The sequence below is a fragment of the Prunus mume genome, linkage group LG4 (assembly GCF_029339155.1).
Source record: "Prunus mume cultivar Tortuosa linkage group LG4, ASM2933915v1, whole genome shotgun sequence".
In the NCBI taxonomy this organism is placed as follows: Eukaryota; Viridiplantae; Streptophyta; class Magnoliopsida; order Rosales; family Rosaceae; genus Prunus; species Prunus mume.
Window position 1 is genome coordinate 5,952,467 of NC_142701.1, and position 7,602 is coordinate 5,960,068.

At 39.3% G+C, this 7,602-nt stretch overlaps 1 pseudogene; it reads left to right on the top strand.

Moving 5' to 3' along the window:
* The first annotated feature begins 440 nt into the window (after positions 1–440).
* LOC148917762 (DNA repair protein XRCC3 homolog pseudogene) lies at positions 441–2,183 on the top strand (annotated as a pseudogene).
* Positions 2,184–7,602: the final 5,419 nt, after the last annotated feature.

A 7,602-nucleotide genomic window follows, 5' to 3' on the forward strand; every position in this document is an offset into this window, starting at 1 on the left:
GTTTAAAAGTCAAAATTGGTACATTGTGGTGGCCGTACTCGAAATTAGGACATTTTGTACTTTTATTACATGAGAAATTGTCAATCGAACAAAGGAAAAAATTGGAAATACAACAAGGATCGTATACAACAAACAGCAACCATGTGCACCAAATAGTGACATACCCAATTACACAACCCCAAGTCGGCGTCCCGTAATAACTCCACCAAAATATCCACCCAACAACTCCATAATAACTCATGCCACTTGCTAACTCTCATTTACTTCTGTCATTGTACCTCCCATTATTTAAGCTGTATTGACTGCATGAACCACCATATTTCCATCACATTAACTCCTGTAAACCTCACACCTTGCACATAAATTTCACTCACATCAGAATAACTTCCAGTTTGGGCACACTAATTCCTAAACCAACCCGCACTAAATACTCAACAACCATGGACCCAAACCCCCTACCAAACTTGACTGTTTCCATTACTGAAGGAGGGGACACTAAAACAGCTACCAAATCAGCACCAGAAGTCACTGCAGATGTGGTCCGTGGACTGCAGCAATGTCGAGCCAACACCATATTTTGAAAAAATCTCCACGCAAACATAGTTTCAAAAATTGTCGAGGGCCAAGCTAGGTGGGGTGTCATAAAGAATCGCACAATTTGGTCTCGTTATCAAGCCAGGATGCATCTCCTACATATAAAGACTGTGAAAGAAAAAATTGTAAATGCCCTACAACTACGGTTGTAAGTATTCAAGGAATACGAGAAATGGCTCAATCAAGCAAAACAACTGAAACGGTTTAACTGTTTTGGAAGTTTGCAAAAATTGGATCTAGAAGGAAAGTGGGACAATATCAGCGTGGGAGGGTCATGAATTTAATGGAGTGGCGATCATAATTAATTAAGCAGTCACATAAATCCAAATGTGACCACAGGACAAAGGTTGGACTTCTAATATTACTTTGGACTCTGTCAAATGTTGTGGAGACAGTGTGTACAATGGAACTATGAGGTGGCCTCTTTTTGTATTATTTAAGTATGAGGTGGCCTGTTTATTTCATTTGTATTATGTAAGGTTGAGATGCCCTCTTTTGAAATTGGTTTTGTATTATGTAAGTTTGAGGTGCCCACTATTTTTATTTTGTATAATGACAGTTTGTAAAGGTAGTACATGTAATTTCGATGCTTTATTTTGTGTTCTTAAGTACACAGGTTCGTTTGTGGTACAACAATGAACCTTGCCTGTTAAGGGACTCATGTTGTATATATATACAAGGGATGCCTTCCGAATGTATCCCACTAAGACAACAAAGATGACACCACAAAATCTCCCGTTGTTTCCTCTTACAGCCCTAAATTAAGATCGGATGCCCAATTCTAGATGCCCGCTTAGCAAAGGATACCCGCAACACCATAATGTAATTGGTAGGAGAGAGCGGTTAAGAAGGCGCAACTTTGTCTCCAACTCACAGTTCAAGCTCAGCTCCCACATGGCCATGGTGGACTAGGAGGCTCCTCCCTCACATATACACAGACCAGCTTCTCATTTCTGCCGATTGCAATAACTAGCAAGGTGTATTGCATCACACCTTAACTTGATTGGGGTAAACCCCTTGGAAGACATTTATGTTCATGTCGTTGATGATGCATAACAACTCATCCATGTCCTTGAAAACATAGAAACATTTCTTGTCATTGATCATACCCGCTTACCTTTGAAGCTCATTGTCATTTATTCCATTGCTGCATTATTCCGGTCACAGTATGACAAAACACCCTCGGATTTGAAACACCGATCTGAAATGTTTTTCACTATTTCAGGCAAATTGAAGGCTTTAGCAAACAAGGTTGGGGTGGCAATGCTTTTGACAAACCAGATAGTGGATTTCATTGGCCCAGATGATGGAATAAATGGGGTGAGATTGGGAAACTTGGAGTGCTTGCATATATCAGGTAGACGAGTCAGTCCAGCGTTGGGACCTGGCTTGGGCACATTGTGTCAATTCAAGGGTGTTCTTGTCAACACATGAGCACTTTGTTGGGGGGGAACATTCCTAGTCCTCCTTCACCAACTATGTCTTGTAAAACACATAGGAGACTTCATCTTTTATTTGCCCCACATTTGCCCCCTACATCATCTGAATTTGTAATCACAAAAGAAGGGGTTGTGGGAGTATCAACGTAATTGCCTACAAATAGCAATGGAAGCGATTTTATGTTTACAATCCATTGGTAGTTACCTTCCCCACAATTACATTTTGTACACACTTGTAAAATGACATTGCAAAACCAATACGTAAGATGGTATAAGTATGATATAATATGAATAGTAAGCGATAATAATACACAACTTACAATGCAAAGCCAATAAAAGTACAATATAAGGCAATATAAAATAAATAAAGTGCCACTATAACACCAATAGCTCAGCAATATATGCCAATCAACAAGCAACGAAGGAGGGCATGTACTGTATTTGCAATTGTATACCATGTCGTATTTGTAATACATTAAGGGTATGACTCAAAAGTAAATGCGTCTGTGGGCCTGACCGTTGACAATGGAAAATATTTAAATTAAAAAAATAAATTACTGGGAAGAAAATTGACGTGGAAGGCGCAACACCACATTTTGGATCCCCATTCAGTCCATTATTCATGTTGGTGCGCTCAGAAGGTGTTCCCTCCACTTTGTGCACACACAAGTAAAACCCATTGAATACAAGCTGACCCTTTTTACCAGCCTCAATATCGCAGATGTTGAACAAGAGTTCATAAAGACTAAATGAGGAGATGAGTAGGAGGAGCCTCCGTAGCGGTGCGGCTGAGTCACTCAGGTCTCGGTTGCATGCTCAAGACTCAACTTCAAGATCTCAAGGGGACATGGAAGAGGCGAGTTCACTATGTTCACGGGTCTCCTATTGGGTACGAACTCTAATGTACCTTCAATCGTCATGACAATGAATCCACCTCAAACATGACAAATAACAAAATAAACGACGGTCACTCCCCTCCCAAAACTAGAACCATATTACGTAAAACAATAGCACAGTTGACCTTGTAAGTGGCCCACATTTCTTCTAAATGCTGTCCAAGTTGCAATGACAAATGATGAAGTACTACCAATGTCACGATAATTGCATTACAAATGCATTTGAATGAGTTTTATGTACGGGATGCATTTATAGTTGGCCTTCTAGGCCCTTTCATTTTGGACACACATTTTACTTTGCAATACCAATATGACTACAAAAAAGGTACAATATAATACGAATACAGTGGCAAGAAAAGTACAATACCATGGCGATAGTGTTAATATAAATAGGGAATACATGACATTCTATAGCAAAGGAAACCAATATAAGCCAATGTCACTGAAATCACAATACACATAACACCAAATGCAATACAATTGAAATTGAAATGAACGATACATAACAACTCAACAGAAATAATAATTTGTAAGACACTTGTGGCAGTGGAATAGTATTTTGCAACTGGTTTGATTGTGACCCGTGGCACCATATGTTCAACAATGTGTACTAATACTGGCCACTCATTGAAAGGGACTTGTTACGCTGCGGCTTGTAAGGCTGCCATGACCGTTGAGTTAACCGACTTTCATGCTTGCAACATCACCGAAGCTATTCATCAACTTACCAGTTTATGAAAAGAGACATAGAACCTAAACAACTGTCACCTCTACACAACCTACTGCTTGTTGGTGACGGGGATAGATTGTTTGCATGTATTTCGGTAGTGGCCCTTCACACCGCACCTTGAGCATTTGTTTTCACGCCGGTCCTCTCCTTTAGAAGGTATTCTTTGTGTTTTATGACGCCCCGCCATAACCTTAGAAAGAGGAGGGAGGATTTTTATATTGTTCAAATGTTCGGGAATAACCCATGTCCCTTGAGGTGGTACAGGATAAATGGATTTAGCATATGCAGCTGCCCATGTTGCTCGTGTGTAATACGAAGAGGCCAAGGAGTCGGGGTTCAATTTCAAGTGTCGACATACCGCAATAGCATGCTTGCACGGGAGTTGCTCTAAGTCAAACTTCCCGCACGTACAACTACAGTTTTGCAAGTTCACTGCACTGCTCATATCACCATCCAGAACATTATACTCCCATAATTGATTTTGACCACATTCATCCTTGAAGCAGGTGTAACCTCTTCCTTAACTTCTTTTCGCCTAAATCAGGGCACAACGTAGATTGACATTTCCTTGCTAAATCTTGATGTTGACTAAACCAATACATAAGCATATTTGTAATTTCGTCGATCAAGTGTACCACTGGAAGCATCCTTGCAAAACGAATAACTGAATTTATGGACTCCACAATATTTGTTGTCATCACATTATATCGCCGTCCATCACAATGGGCTCGAGACCACTTCTGGAGGGCCGCACGTACTAGATAAGTTCGCACTCGGTCATTGTTTATCATGGAGAAGTGATGATTGAACTCCCCCAAACGATACGACTTGGTTGCCCTTACAAAATACCCTAATATAGGATCCCACTGCTTCAAGCGAAATGAGGCTTTCATATTGCCCTTCAAATGATAACAGCAAATTCCATGTGTTGCCCCAGGAAAAAAAATTTCAACCCATTTTGTATGCTGACATTTCGATTAGATATCACAACAAGATTTGAGCAATCACCAATTGCATAATGTAGTTTTGTCAAAAACCACTCCCACGCTGCATCTGTCTCCAAATCTCCAATCCCAAAGGCAATAGGATATATATTACGATTTCCATCAAATGCGGTCGCAACAAACAAAACACTTTTATACTTGCACTTCAAATGGGTAGCATCAACGGCAATGACAGGGCGCATTGACGACTTAAATCCTCTTATGCATGCACCAATTGACATAAAAAAAATATAAGAAGTGGTCGGCTGCATCAATCTCAATGTATGTCAAAGTTCCAGGATTTGTACGCTCCAATTCATAATAATACAAAGGGAGAAAGGAATATATAACTGCTTTGCAGACTCTAATTGTTTTGAAAGCTAACTCTCGGCTTCTCCAAGCTGTAGCATAGCTTATGGTCACCCCAAAATTTGTTTTGACATCTTTCTTGATATCAACTGGAGTATAAATGGTGCGCGAATCCTTCAATCTCCAATTCACACTGTCGGACAGCAATCCAGTCGTAGCTTGAGGATGGTGACTGGTTACATACCTTAGATCACATTCATGAAACGGATCATATTTAAAAACCCTAAACTCATGTAATCCAACTTTATATGCCCAAACTTGCCAAGGGCAAGAAAGTTGCCAACAACGAACACACAACTGACGCTTCTCCAGATTGGACGGTTCTCAATCGAAAGTGGCCTCTAATTGCTGCTAAACTTATGGTTTTTAAAAGGGAAACATTTTTTGGAAAAACTCGACCAACCTTAAAATTTGCTTCCCAATTTATGCAACAAAGGCCTCCACCATAATCAATCTGTTTCAAACTGTGACCATGCATCAAATCAATCCAACTTGTCTGCATTCTAGTCGAAATTGATTGTCAGGAAGGTTCAGATTGCACCTGTCTACGCTGCACAATGGAGGGTTTGAAATTGTTGTCCCCATGACGATGCATATTTGGCGCAGAGTACGGTTCCTCTTCGTTGCTAGGTTCACACAAATCAACAACTATATTTTCGACACTTTTAAAATTAACATCTTCAACCCAATCCGTCCAATTAAAACCATTTCCACCATTTTCAGTTTCGTTGTCCCCAATTACCTAATTTCTATGTTCCACACCAAATTTAGCAAGAGCATTGCTACTCTCAATGCTTACATTGCCATTCCACCCTTCAATACCATGACCTTCTATATTTTTCAACCTTGCTATTAAAGGGGTTACTTTAGAGGTCATAACATCTGTGTTGTACTTTAGAAAATATTGAACATCATCATTGTGTTCAACCCTTATGTGCTTATAGACAGATGAGGATATAGGAACTGAATACTTCAATGTGACAATGTATTTGTTGGGATCTGCATCCATAATCTTATAAATGCGCTAAACAAGGTCGGGAAACGTTATGTTCCGGACACTATTATGCCTTTAGCCTCCCCACCTTCATAACTGTCAATGTTATCCTTCCGAACCCAACTTCCATTGTAGCATACCAATATTCCAACAGTATCCATTTTTGCAAATAACATTAATATTGACTAGACCGATTAATAACATTTAACTACAAAAATTAGGTCCAAAAATAAGATACATGAACTATCATTCCACTACCCGTATTATCTTATCAATCCACAAATCTTCAATTTCAAATTGTAGCTGCTTCAACAACTAAAATTTATTATTTTCTATTTTCTCTTATTTTGAATATATGTCTGGGTTCCAAGTTATTAACAAACTCAACTAAACATACCATGACAGCAAGATGCCCCCTCTAAGATATAAGGGTTTTAAACAAATTTAAACACCTTCAACAGAAATATCAGTTGTCATACAAAATGAATTATGCAGTATAATATCAAACACCCTCAACCTTACTCAAAAATCATTTTGTATCACAACCTGTGCAATATAATATCAATTACCAAATTGGAAACCAAAACACACAAACTAAACTTCTTACCAAAACAAACCCACAATGGCAAGAAATTCCCACTCAAATACCTCAAATTCCCTAGTTAAGCATCTAAATTGAGGCTAAAACTAACCTAACCTATTTTTAGGCCACACAAAGTTAACATATGATTTTTCTGTGTGCTGTTATTTTGGTCATTATCAAACACATTGCACTACATTATACAGAATTCAGTCAATTTTAAACAAAATTCAAGCTCACCACACAGATCCCACTACAGATAATAACAAAAACTATGAATTTCATCATATCAACCCTTCAAATTGAAAATTTTAGCTTTTGCCCATGTGTGGGAAAAGGATAAACGAATTTATAAGACATACAAGACAAAATCAATATCGAACTCACCTTCGCTTACAACGACAACGGAAGTCGCCATCGCGGGCTTCACGTGGAGCGCGCAATACCACTTCAATGTGAAGGTCCATAATGGAGGTCGTATACAGTCGCTTCGCATCACAAACTAGGGTTCAAAATTTTAGGCCGATCGTTTAGGATGATGGACGGTAGCGAACTAGAGCTGCCCAGGTTTGAACTTGAGTTCAGCCACTATTTGGGAGACTGCAAAAACAGGGAGGACAGGACTTGGGAGAAGTTGCCTTTTAGAAACGAAGCGCTAAAGTCTTTTATATGGAGGGCACTTAGGTAATTTCAAGTCCCCAAGTGATTATGTCAGAATAAGATTTTTAAAGTGATCATTTGAGAATACAAGTTTTGAAAAGTGAATATATCAGCATATTTCCCCAGAAAGATTGGCTTTTCATGGAACAATTAAACAATTTGAAACCATGGGTTTGTTTCTATGAGGTTCCTTTACAACTGAAGATGGCGCATATCAAATCAGCCGCACAAACTTAGAGCTTTCAACACTAGAGGTTAGTGGTTTCTGGGCTGGGCAAGGGGAAGGGCAGGGGCCTCGAATCTGAGACAGACGGAGAGACAAAGATGACAATCAACCCATCCACAGAAAAGGCAAAG